Below are 13,527 nucleotides of genomic sequence, written 5' to 3'. Positions count from 1 at the left end.
GGTGACCTTGCACTGCCCTCCATTTAAATCCAATTCACTTACAAATCAAGACATCAACTTCCTGAGGCCTTTGGTCCTCTTGGAGAACAAAGGAAAAGTAACAACAATAGCATAGAGGTGATAGCTGCTGCTGCTGCTGCTATGAGAAGGAGAAACTGGAAGATTTTACCAGCTATCAGAAAGCTGGATTTGAAGGCAGAGACCCTTGGCCCTTGCACGTAATACTGATGTCACCTTGGGCAAATTCACTTCAGCTCACAGATAAAACTGGGAGCACAGAAGTAGAATGGAAGGAAGAGAAGTTGGTTGGATTAGATAACCTATGAGGTCCCTTCCAATTCAATTCAATAAACATTTATTAAGTGCCTGTTAGTGCCAGGCTCAGTGCTAAGCACTGGGGATACAACTAAGAAAAAGGGACAGTCCCTGCCCTCAAAGAGCTTACAATCTAATTGGGGAAGATATTACCCTAAAGGAAGCTGACATCAGGAGGGGAGGGCAGGGTATGTTGCCTTAGTCCAGCTGATGGAAAATTGAGTTACCAGGAAGATTGTGAGCCCTCTATAAAGGCTTTGGGAAGAATTTAGTGCTTTGCCCACCAGGCTTCCACTCAGAGGGCAGAGGTGACTGAGGGTGAGTTGAGAAAGTGTAGAGTCATTCTTCCTAGGGATGAGATTTCCAGTGATCTGCTTATGGGGGGGGGGGGCCCGCATGTTGTTTCCTGGAGTTGAAGCCAAGCAGACAGAGGAGCTGATGGGAAAAGCTTCCTGATCTAAATCTATGGTTCTATGATACTATGGTGACTTTCAGTCATTCAATGACTGTTGGTCATTGACTATGGTCCCTTCCAGTCTGTTTAATTCTAAGAATCTTTTTAATTGTGAGACAGCTTTTCAAAGGTTATGACTATGTAAACAAAATGAAGTGGAACCTTAAGTAAATATCTCTGAATTCAGGCCACAGATAAAAATAGATCATTTCTGCCACTCAATAGTTTTTTTTTTCTCACTGCAGTGGTTTTTTTTTTCAAACTGAATTCTCCAGATAGTCATCTCTGTTTGTCCATATACATGGAAATTAAACTAGTGTTGACACATCATCAGGGCAGACATTCTGCTCAGATAATTCAATAGAAAAATAGTGGAACCAGTTGCTTAGGATTGAAGAGTCCAAAACACTAGTTGTTGAAATTTTTTGTCTCTTACCTAACTATGAAGCTGTCATGTAGACCGTGTGATGGGTCAGATCATGCCTTGGAAGATTTAGTTCACTTCATGAGTGAGCAGTTTATACCCACAGGGGATAGTTTATTATCATAAGTGCCTCTGTCCCCTTTACTCCACCCCCAGACAATTTGAGCTAAATTGATTACATATTCTGCTGTGAAATTATGCTTGGTTGCCTGTCCTAACTGGACCAGGCACCTCACCTGTAGAAAACTTGACTTCACTCTACTAGTTATGTTTGAGGTCAGAGGGCTCCTCAGCCTAATGAGGCTTGGATAATTAACTCCGTAATGGAGAATTGCTACAAAAGTTTTAGTCACTGAGCTGACTTGTTTCTAAGAGATAATCACAACCCACCAGGTAGTTGCGGTCTCCCGATTTGCTGATTACTGTGTCTCCTACAAAAAATCATACCTGTGGGAGGTTGACTCCTTATAGACACATTACCTGGTCACTTCTCTGGATTTTTCAGTCCCAATTTTCCTTTGTGGAAGCCAACAGAAAGTTCAGGTGGGAATCACCAATTAGGTCATATAAATTCAATTCAATTCAATCAAATGAACATCTATTATGCCATCATATGGCACAAAAAGCACCCTACTGAGGTGATGCAAAAATGGGATTTAGAGTTCACTGTTTTTCTATTGAATTATCTGATCAGAATGTCAGCCTTGATGATGTGTCAACACTACTTTAATTTACATGTATATGGATAAATAGAGATGAGTGCCTGGAGAATTCAGATTGGAAAAAAAAAACCACTGCAGTGAGAAAAAAAAACTATTGAGTGGCAGAAATGATCTATTTTTATCTGTGGCCTGAATTCAGAGATATTTACTCGAGGTTCCACTTCATTTTGTTTACATAGTCATATGTAACTCTGTGACTTACTAGCTATGTGACCCTAGTTGTGCCAATTAACCCTATAAGCCTCAGTTTCTTCATCTGTGAGTTGGTCAATAAACATTTATTAAGCCCTACTACATACTGTACTCAAAAGAGGCAAAAGACAGCCCCTGCCCTCAAGGAGCTCACAATGTAAGGAAGACAGCAAGCAAACAATTATGTACAAATAAGCTATATACAGGATAAATAGGAAATAATTAAAAGAGAGAAGGTGCAAGATCTAAGAGTGGTTGAGATCTGTAACAAGATACTGTAATATTAGGGGCTTGAAATAATGCATGTAACACTTTGTGACCAAAAAGCAAAATGTGAATGTGAATTGTTTTAGTTTTTTTACTTCCTCAATACCACAAAAGACCCGTGACTTGATTAGCATATGATCTCCACCAAGGCAGAACATAAGCCCTTCATATTTTTGTAGTTGTTTTCTGGATTTGATATGTCCTTCATATGTATGATCTCCAAGGTCCCTTTCAGCTCTATATCAGAGGTACATTATAGCATAGTGGATAGATCCAGCCTCAGACACTTCCTAGCTATACAACTTGGGCAAGTCACTTAACCTCTGTTTGCTTCAGTTTCCCCAACTGTAAAATGGAAATAATAATAGTATCTACCTAGCAGGATTATTATGTGGATCAGGTGAGATTGTAAGTATTTGTAAAAAGCACTTAGCACAGTACTGGCACATAGTAGGCTCTCTATAAATGCTTATTCTTTTCCCTCTTCCCTTCCATTCCCTTTACGATTTTGAAATAAACGTCTGTCTTGAGTTCAGGGAAGGGTTGGGGCCCCAGAGAGCAGATGGCTTGTAATAAGCACTGTGTAAAGCTCTCAGCTTGTTAGATATAATTGTTGGATTGTAGGGTGAGTCATTAAAGCATCTGGAATCTGTGAAAGGGGGTAGGTATTTGGTAATTTAGGGAGTTATTCTTCCTCTTTTCAAAGTATTGTGCAGAAGTATCTGTAGCATGGCACAGTGGGAGAGAAAGCAAATTTTGAATCAAAAGACCTCAGTTCAAATCCTGCCTGTATCACTTACCACCTGTGTGACCTTGGGCAACTCTAGAGATTTAGAAGCCTCTCATGCTTAAAAGGACTAAGCTGGCCTAGATAGTCCCTACAATAGTCCCTTCCATCTCTAAATCTGTGTTCCAATGGGACCAAAAAAACCCAAAACCTTACCCTAATTATCTGGTGGCCACACACTTTTTTATAGTTAGTTAAACTGGTCCTTGGAGAGCAGAGAAATATATGCCATCACTCAGAACCTTAACAACTTGGTGGAACCTGCCCAAGCTCACATACCATTGATAAAGCTCTCAAAAACACAGGGTTACCCCTATCCCACAAAGAGGCATCAAAGTAGGGTTTTAGTGGGGAATGATTATTATTTATACATCAACTGCTTTCCAAAGCTGTCTTCCAATGACCCTAAATCTGAGGCCATGCCAATGGACCACAAACTCCAAAAAGCCCTATCTGCTGCAGATCTGTTGGACCAGTCCAGCTAGGGTGGGGTAAGTCTTTCACTAGCTGGCTACAGGATGCTGAATTTCTTAGCCCCAGAAACCCTTGCAGCCTGGCTCATAATTCACAGAGGGGTTCCATCTTTGTGTCGAGAGCAGCTATACCGAAAAAAGAAAACCAAACAAAACCAAAGACCAGCACCCTTTTCAGTCATTTCTAATTGGTTTGCTTTGCTGGGTAAAAGGCATTGTAGGACTCACCATCTCTTCTCACCACATTATATAGGTAGGGCAAGTCAGTCAATTAGCTTCTATTAAGTGCCTATTAGGGACAGCTAGGTGTCATCACAGTGGATAGAATGCTGGGCCCGGAGTAAGGAAGACTCATCTTCCTGAGTTCAAATCTGGCCTTAGACATTTACTAGCTGTGTGAGCCTGGGAAATTCACTCATCTCTGTTTGCCTCAGTTTCCTCATTTGTAAAATGAGCTGGAGAAGGAAATGGCAAGCCACTCCAGAATCTTTGCCAAGAAAGTGCCAAATGGGGTCATGAAGAGTTGGACATGATTAATTCAACCCAACAGTAACAAGTGTTTATTATGTGCCAGGTACTCTGCTAAGCATGAAGGATACAAAGAAGGGAGAAGACAGTCCCCATCCTCAATGAGCTTACATTGAAACCCTTAATTGCTTTGTCCAGTGAAATGGACAATGCGCCATAGCTGCCACTACTCACCGGAAACAGGCCACCACACTGGAAGTGAGCATTGTCCCTTCTTCCTTAACCCCCTAAATTGGCCACACCAACAACCATTTCTGCCAGTCACTCCCTCCTACTTAGCCACAAAAAACTAAATAATACTGAAAAGGTAAAATTCCCTTTAAAGTGATATTGCTTTAATTATGCCTCCTCTCTGGATTCTTGCCAAGGGTAACATACCTAACTTTGTTAAGAACACAGATTTCACAGAAACCTCATAAACCCTATATACTACTCATCCTAAGTAGAATCACAGCTCTATGCAGGAAGAAAGAGAAAATGCGTATTTTATTCAACAAAATTTTTTTTCCTTAGGAGAGGTGTTGAATAGAGGGTGGAGCTGATGCAATTTATTCAGTCTAAAACTCCAAGTAGTAATTTAAGAACAATGGCTTGGTAGATTTCTTAATCCACACCTCTCCCTCTAGAAGCTATCACTCCATTAATCTGGTCTCTATACCACGCTTAGAGTTGCCTATAGGAAGGCAAAGTGAAGTAGAGAATGAACATTTATCTGACTAATTAATCTATGGAGCCTGATGTGTTTTGGGGTGGGGAAAACTCACCAGCTCTCTTTCCTCAACAGTGGCTTTTTGCAGAGCTGAGTTCTCTGGCTAAAATCCTCTACTCTATGCTGGCCATGCCAACACTCACTTCTTCTACTCAGACACAAAGCTGGGCTCAGAAAGGGACGATTTACCTGCCAAGTTTGAGCTTGTTCGGGTCTTCTCAAGACACACACACACACACACACACACACGCACACACACACACACACACACACACAGAGCCAGGAAAAAAAGGCATAAGGAAAGAAGGGGTAGGACAGTGGGGAGGGGGTCGTGACCAAGGCGTGGAAATCCCTGGGAACAGCGCAGAAAGGCCTTTGACAATGCTAACCTGGGGCTCTGCTTAAACCAGTTTGCCGGATGTGAGGTTCTTTCGTTGGCTACCCAGCTCTCCTTCCTTCATATTTTCCCCTGAGCAGCGCTTGTATGAGCTTGTAGGTTGGGAAGTTTTTCCTCCCCCTGAAACCTTCCATCTCAGAGTAGCCCTGACATCTCTTCTTTCCCCTGGGGCCTCTGCTTTGCCTTTACTCTTCTGTATTTCCCTGTTTGACAGCTTCCCCTAGATTCAAGGCCAAGTCTTTGCAAGAACACCTCTTGTCTTTACTTTTCCCCAAAATGGTCCCTGAAGGGAACAGGGAGCTCCAGGGTGAGGGGGTCCTTGCAGCCAGGAAAGGCCTATCCTTAAAGAAAGCAACAATCTTGCCAATGATCAAGCAGGAGCCAATATAGGGAAACCCATTTCTCCCTGAAATAAGCTGTCTCCATTTAAGCTCAGAGCTTGAATTAAATTCAGAAAAGAACTTGATGACAGCAAGTTCGTTACCTTAACCTTCCAAGAGGAAAATAAACATGTGTATTAATAGGTAAATTTAAAATACATACAGAGTATTTGGAAGATAACCTTAGAAGGATGACACTAGCAGCTGGGGAGGCCGGGAAAGGCCTCTTGTGGGAGGTGCCATTTAAACTGAATCTCAAGGTAAGCCAGAGAAGCAGAGGCAGATTGAGGAGGAGGAAACGAGTTACAAAGGGAATGAAGTACAGACAGTACAAAGGCAGGAGATAGAGCGTCCCATCTCTGATATGTAGAATCTGTGAGACTTTGAACAAGTCACTTAACTTTTCCAGTCTCAGTTTCTTCAAATGTAAAATACAGAGTTGGACTAGATAGCTTTTGTTATTGTTCAATTGTTTCAGTCATGTCTGGCTCTTCATGATCCCTTTTTGGGTTTTCTTGGCAAAGATTCTGGAGTGGTTTGCCATTTCCTCCTCCAGATTATTTTACAGATGAGGAAACTGAGGCAAGCAGAGTTAAGTGACTTGGCCAGGGTCACACAGCTACTAAGTGTCTGAAGCTGCACTGACACTCTATCCGCTGCACCATCTAGCAGCCCCTAGAGGGCTTTTAAGCCCCTTCTCTCTCTAGAGTTATGTATGACCCATGTCATAAAATGTTAATAAACAAAAACTGGAAAATTTCCAAAATCTTTCCTTCAAGGCAGCTGGTGGATGAGTGGATAGAATGCTAGGATGGCAAAGCCAGGAGTCAGACTGAGTTCAAATCCAGCTTCAGACTTTTCTTAGCTTTATGACTCTGGACAAATCACAACTTCTGACCACCTGTGTTTCCTCAACTGTAAAAAAATGGGGATAATAACAGCACCTATCTCACACCATTGTGAGGATTAAATGAGGTAATATTTGTAATGTGCTTAGTACAGCTCCCGGCACATAGTAGGTGCTTCACAAATGCTTGTTTTCTTCAACTTCTAGCTTTGATGATTAAGTCTAGGATCTGGAATGTTTTCAAGGACTCTTCCAAAGCTGCTAAATCAGCACTTTTTTCCTGGTTCATTGCCTGAGATTTGATCTCCTTTCCTTGTTACTCTTGCCTCAGGCCATTAAGAGAGCACTACAAAGGGAAAAAAATACTCAGATTGCCTTTCTTTATCTTCTCTGGAGAATAGGATCTTAATTCAATCAAAGTCCTTAAAACCCTTGGAAATGAATTGTCTGACTCTTTGTGACACCATTAGGGGTTTTCTCTGTCAAGATTCTGGAGTGGTTTGCCATTTCTTTCTCCAATTCATTTTACAGATTAGGAAACTGAGGTAAACAGGGTTAAGTGACTTACCCCAGGGTCACCCAGCTAGTAAGTGTCTGAGGCCAGATTTGAACTCAGGAAGATGAGTGTTCCTGACTCCAGGCCCCACATTCTGTCCATCTCAGGACAATAAATCAGCATGGTAGTCCTAGAAAGGTGAGTCATTTCCTCTAGGGACTTTCATGGGATCTTTACTTAACAAAAAGTGCCAGGTACTAAAAGGGATTGGTGACAACTGGCTGCCCAAAATCAGGTCTGTCAGACTCCTTCCAGACCAATAGAGACAGCATATAAGATACCCCAGATATCCTCTGTGTATGACCCATGACTAGAAGTACTCCCTAACAGTCTGACGTCATGAAAGTCTAGGTTGAGGAGAACAGGCAGCCATCCCCTCCCTTCTCTCCCTCCTCCTTCCAAAGCAAAGAATGAATGGAGACCTTTTAATAGACTTAGCAAAATCTCTCAGGTGCTTGCTGCTGCTTCTGCTACTACTATTACTACTACCACCACTAGTACCACTACTGCTACTACTACTACTGCTGCTGCTGCTGTTGCTGCTGCTGCTGCTGCTACTACTACTACCACCACTAGTACCACTACTGCTACTACTACTACTGCTGCTGCTGCTGCTGCTGTTGCTGCTGCTGCTACTACTACCACTACTACTGCTGCTGCTGCTGCTACTACTATGCCCTACTACCCTTAATGATAATAACAGCATTTACATAGTATTCTAAGCTTTGTGAAGTGATTTACATATGTTATTTCCTTTCAGTTTCATATTATTATTCCCATCTTATGGTTGAAGAAACTGATGCTGAGAGAAATGGATTTTCCCAGGACAAAAGAAACCAGCATAGGCATTTTTCTTTGCTGGGGGCCAAATCTGACAGAATTAACTAGTAGCTAACACAGTGAGTGCCTTTGCCCATCTTAGATGCTTTTTGTTTAACTTAATCATTTGCTGAATTATACGCCCCAAAGGGAAAACAAACAAAGTTATGTCTCCAAGATCTCTTTAAGTTCTAATGGCCTGTACTCTATGGTCTGTGTTCCATGGCCATGGGTGGAGAAAATCCTAGAAGTCATCTAAAGGCAAAAACCACACTTACCTTACCCCAGCATTACTGGAGGGTCTATCAACGGAAATCTATTCATTTTTGCAAGTAACTAGAGGCAAAGAACCCTTTATCTACTTGAAGGAACAGAATTTAAAATCAGGCTACTGGTAAAACAATCTTCCTTTCCTCTACCATAAGAAGCCCAAGATCAGGATTACTTGGGGGTATCAATTCTGTAATTTTGACTAAATTACCTGACTAATCCAGTCCGACAATCATTTTATCTCTTTTCTTTTTCCAATGAGCTGACTTTGGTGCTACATTAACAAACCCAAGTGACAGAAGCTGCTGTTACCTCAAAAGCGTTGGCCAGATGGCTGGCCTCAAAAAGAGGATCAGGCTTGTGTTCTGGGAACTTGCAAAAAACACTAAGTGTTACCCAAAATCCACTAAGGAGAATTCACAGGCTTCTCACTGAGGAATGTGACATCAAAGGTCTTTCTGATGTGGCCATTTCTCTCTTTGGCATGGGCAGTGGGAAAACAGTGATTTTATGTATGCTCTGGCTTCTTTCTCTGGCTCCACACTGAATTATACCTCTGTTCCCTTCCCAGACAAATGCTTCCAGCCAGGCAGGTGGGCCCTGTCCTGGTTATCCCTGGCTTCTCCCAGCCATCTGTCTGTGCTTACTTCTGGAGCCTGGCAGGCTCCTGGAAAAGTAGGTTTGATCTCTTCCTTCAAGGGAATATTACTAACAAGTTATTCATCCCTCTTCTAACAAACAGCAGCATCACCCACCACCATCAGTGTCAGGTCAGAAGCATCTCTCCTGGGCTGCATGGCACAGACTCAAGAAGCCTCCTCTAACCAATGCCTGGGAAATAAATCTCTCTACCTGCCACTCAACCAGCTAACAGACTCCTAGCAAAGGAAGTTTCCTTCCCCAGCCCTATCACAGGCATGTAGAAGGACAAGCTGATTGGCAACCTGCAGGCGCTTCCTCAGCTCATTGACAATCCTTTTGGCTAAGACATCTGCCTCCACCCCATACCTAATTTAGATAGTGCCCTGATGCCATAGGTGGAAGTTGTTGCAATCCACTTTTCCCCTTTGACAGTTTATTTCAATGGCTCCCACACACAGTTAAGGCTCTGAGTCACTGTCTGATTCTTTTTTCCATTGCATAACCCCAGGGAAGGGCCTTGTCTCCGCCTGTTGGGGGATTTGACTTTTTTGCCTTCAAAGCATTTTTGCACCTTGGCTGGACACTGCTGGAACACTGCTGGAAGGCATGACTTTTTAACTGGGCACCTTCCCCATCCAGTCCTTTCTATGCACAGCTTTGGTGTCTAATGCTGGTGCACTCTTTCATCTTGTTTTTGGCTATGTGTTCCTCAGGCACATATTATTTTTTTTTTCTTATTGTTCCCTCATGAAGGTCCAACTCTTCTCTGGTGAAGGAGCAGCAAGAAAGCATAAAACAATGTCTCCTCTCCACAGCTTCTATCAGAGGCTGAATAGCTTCCAACTGAAGAAGTAAGGCTGGTCCAGCCTGTTCTATGAGAAAACTTGTGCTTTGAGAAAGTATCTCAGAATTAGCAAAGTACCCCCTCTGGGCTCACCCTCCCAAGTTGCACCCACAGTGGCAGTTTGGGGTCCTCAGAAGACGATGACTACAGATTTTTAAGCAGAACCCTTAAGGGTTATAATTCTAACCTTGTTGTTCCTGAGACCCCTTTGGCATGCTCCCCATCTTCAATCAGAATCAATTGGATTCCATTCGTTTTTAGAAAAAAGGATTTATGAAGACAGAATAATAAGAATAATGGTTACAAAAAATCTCAGTCCCAAACTGGAAGCATATGCTCCCCTTGTATGAATAAATTCCCAGAGGATAGTTGCTCAGATTTAAAGTATGATGCTAGAGAGACTCAGATGTAGAGAAAACATGTGGCTGAGGAATACCGCTGCACTCCTGTCCCTGGAAATTCTTTTTTCTATCTGAGGAGTCCTCACGAAGTTCTCATGATATATAGCTTTCTGCTGGGCTCCAAGGATTGGTGCCTCTGTCGCTAGGGTATGCTGGTAAAAGTTTAACAATCAGCTCTCTTAAAACAAATGACACATTTTAAAGCATAATCGGCTTTATTAACATTTCCTCCATCACTTTCTTAAGTCAATCAACAAAACAATAAACCAAGACCTGATTTTTAGTTTTTGCCAATTTCCGAGGACTAAATGCTTACGCTGACAATTTAGCAATAGGCACTTAGAAGCAAGTTTGAGCTGGCTCCAGCACACTTCTGCTATGTTGAATCCACAGGAGGTACTTTTCCCTGCCAGAAGAGGTCTCAATTCCTGAAGCTACTCCATCTCCAGCACTATCTTTTCACTTCTAAAGTCCTTTGTCATCCACCACTAGTGTTGTGGCAGCCACAGCTACCACCTAGGTTGTTGATGAGACTTTTGATGTAATCTCTAGATCATCAAAACTCACCATCAGGTTACCTGGGCCCTCTCATCTTGGGATACTCATTACTTAAAATTAAGAAACAATAGACAAAAGAAATAGAGGTTCCACGTGCTCATACACACAGAACATCCAGGTGGGAGCTAAGGCAACTTTCCCTCCCGATGTCCAACAAATCAAAACCATCAAGGATAGAGACTGAGAGATAGGCAGGTTGCATTTCTAGTGTGCACCATCCATTCCAGGTCAGCTACTCTTGAATTATCAGTTCTTCCAATTCCATAGAAATCTTTTTTGTCATCACATAGAATCAACCCTTCAGCCACTTATTCAATATTCAATAAACATTTATTAAGCACCCATTAATTGTCAGGCACTATGCTAAGGGTTTATTGTTTGCTGTTCAATCATTTTCAGTCATGTCCAACTCTTTGTGACCTCATTTGGGATATTCTTGGTCAGGAAACTGGAGTGGTTTGCCATTTCTTTCTTCAGCTCATTTTACAGATGAAGAAACTGAGGCAAACAAGGTTAAGTGACTTGCTCAGTGTCGCACAGCTAGTAAGTGACTCCAGGCCCAGCACTCTATCCACTGAGACACCTAGCTACTAAGGATTGGGGGGGGGGGGAAGGGAATACAAATAAGTCCCTGACCTCAAGGAGCTTACAATCTAATAGAGGAAGACAATACACAAAAGGAAGCTAGAAAGGGGAGGGGGACAAAGGAGATGAGGATCTTGTTTCCTGGCATTGAAACCAAGCAGAGTTGCAGAGGGGAAGAAGACTTTGGGAGGAGTCTAATCTAATCTAATTACCCATCTAATCAGAAGTCGGTTCATCAAAGTTTCAGCCTAGTTGGACTGAAACAGGTAAAGAATATAGAACTAGGACCTCAGTGACCAGTCCTCTCATTACACAGGGATCAATATCCCTACAAGGTAAAGAAAGGAATCTTAGGGCCATAGAAGTTTAAAGCTGCAAGAGCCCCTAGAGATAACCTAATTACGTGCCTTATCTGACATGCAGGGGTGTGCTAGCGGCAGCCTGAACTGGCTCCTGGGCCTACCATTAACTTTTCAGTGTAAGCATTTACACTGGAGAAACTGACCAACTCTGCAAATCATGGCTTGATTTCTTGTTTGGTCTATTAGCCATACTTAAGAAGATGCTGAAGAAAAATTGTAATCATGCAGGTTAAATTTAAAAGTGCATCTTGAATACATTTTTCCCCCAGAAAGATGTTTAAAAAAAAATTTACTTGTACCTCATTGAAGTTCTGAATACAACATCCTAATGGGTGGTCAGTCAGTTTCTGCTTTAACACCTCTAGTGGTTGGGAAGCTAGTTCCAAAGGGATCTCTAAGACCAGGCCAGCAAAGCTGGAAGAAGCAACCTGAGTCTGCATGGGGAGATATAGCTCTGAAAGACTATTGCTGTTGCTACTCCTGCCTTTGGATTCCTACTGCCTCTAAGATGAAATATAAAACTTTTCTGTTTGCTATTTAAATCTCTTCACAACACTCTTCTTATAGTTTATGCCTTTCCTTGTAGTTTGATCCAGGCATACTGGCCTATTTGCTGTTCCACACATAAAACTCTATATTTCCCCTACGACTGGAATGCTCTCCCTCTTCACCTCCACCTCTTTTGATTCCTAGTTTCTTTCAAAACTTGTTTCAAGTGCCACCTTCTACATAGAGCCTTTCCTGGTTTCATCCTATGACCCTATTGCTACTAGTGCACTTCATTTAAACTACCTAGTATTGATAAATGGATATGAACAGGCAGTTTTCAGAGGAAGAAATTATAGCTATCTACAGTCATATGAAAAAATGCTCTCATTCACTATTAATTAGATAAATGCAAATCAAAACAACTCTGAGTACCACATCACACATATCAGATTGGCTAATATGACAAAACAGGAAAATGATAAATGTTGGAGAAGATGTGGGAAAATTGGAACACTAATACATTGTTGGTAGAGTTGCAAACTGATCCAACTATTGTGGAGAGCAATTTGGAACTATACCCAAAGGGCTATAAAAATGTGCATACCCTTTGACCCAGCAATACTACTGCTAGGTGTATATCCCAAAGAGATCATAAAAACGGGAAAAGGACTCACATGTACAAAAATATTTATAGCAGCTCTGTTTGTGGTGTCAAAGAATTGAAAATTGAGAGGATACCCATCAATTGGGGAATGGCTGAACAAGTTGTGGTATACGAATGTAATGGAATACTGTTGTGCTGTGAGAAATGATGAGCGGTTGGATTTCAGAAAAACCTGGAAAGACTTCAGTGAACTGATGCTGAGTGAAATGAGCAGAACCAGGAGAACATTGTACACAGTCATAGCTACATTGTGTGATGACCAACTTTAACAGACTTGGCTCTTCTCAGCAACACAATGATTTAATACAATTCCAAAAGACTCATGATGGAAAATGCCATCCACATCCAGAGAAAGAACTTGGGAGTCTGAATGCTGATGGACACATACTATTTACTCTCCTTTTCTTTTATTGTTTTATTTTATTTCTTCTTTCTTGGGGTTCCTCCTATTAGTTCTAATTCTTTCTTACATCATGACTAATGTGAAAAATATGTTTAATATGAATGTGCAAGTAGGACCTGTATCAAATTGCTCTCCATCTTGGGGAGAAGGGAGGAGAGAGAGGGAGAGAAAATTGAAAATTCAAAATCTTATGGAAGTGAATGTTGAAAACTTTAAAAAAAATTACAAAAAAAAACCTACCTTGTATTCATTTTTTACATATTCAGTATATATCTATATGTGTAGATGTTGTCTTCCTTAGTAGAATGTTAGCTCCCTGAGGGTAGGGACTGTTAAGTTTTTGTCCTTGTATCCTTAGCACAGTCTGGCTTCCAACTTCATTATTCCACCAAAATTCTTCTCTCTGAAATTATTAACGATCTTTTAATTACTAAATCTC

The sequence above is a fragment of the Phascolarctos cinereus genome, unplaced genomic scaffold (genome assembly GCF_003287225.1).
Source record: "Phascolarctos cinereus isolate Bilbo 61053 unplaced genomic scaffold, phaCin_HiC Scaffold_4;HRSCAF=312, whole genome shotgun sequence".
Classification (NCBI taxonomy): Eukaryota; Metazoa; Chordata; class Mammalia; order Diprotodontia; family Phascolarctidae; genus Phascolarctos; species Phascolarctos cinereus.
Note: the sequence above shows the minus strand (reverse complement) of the source record.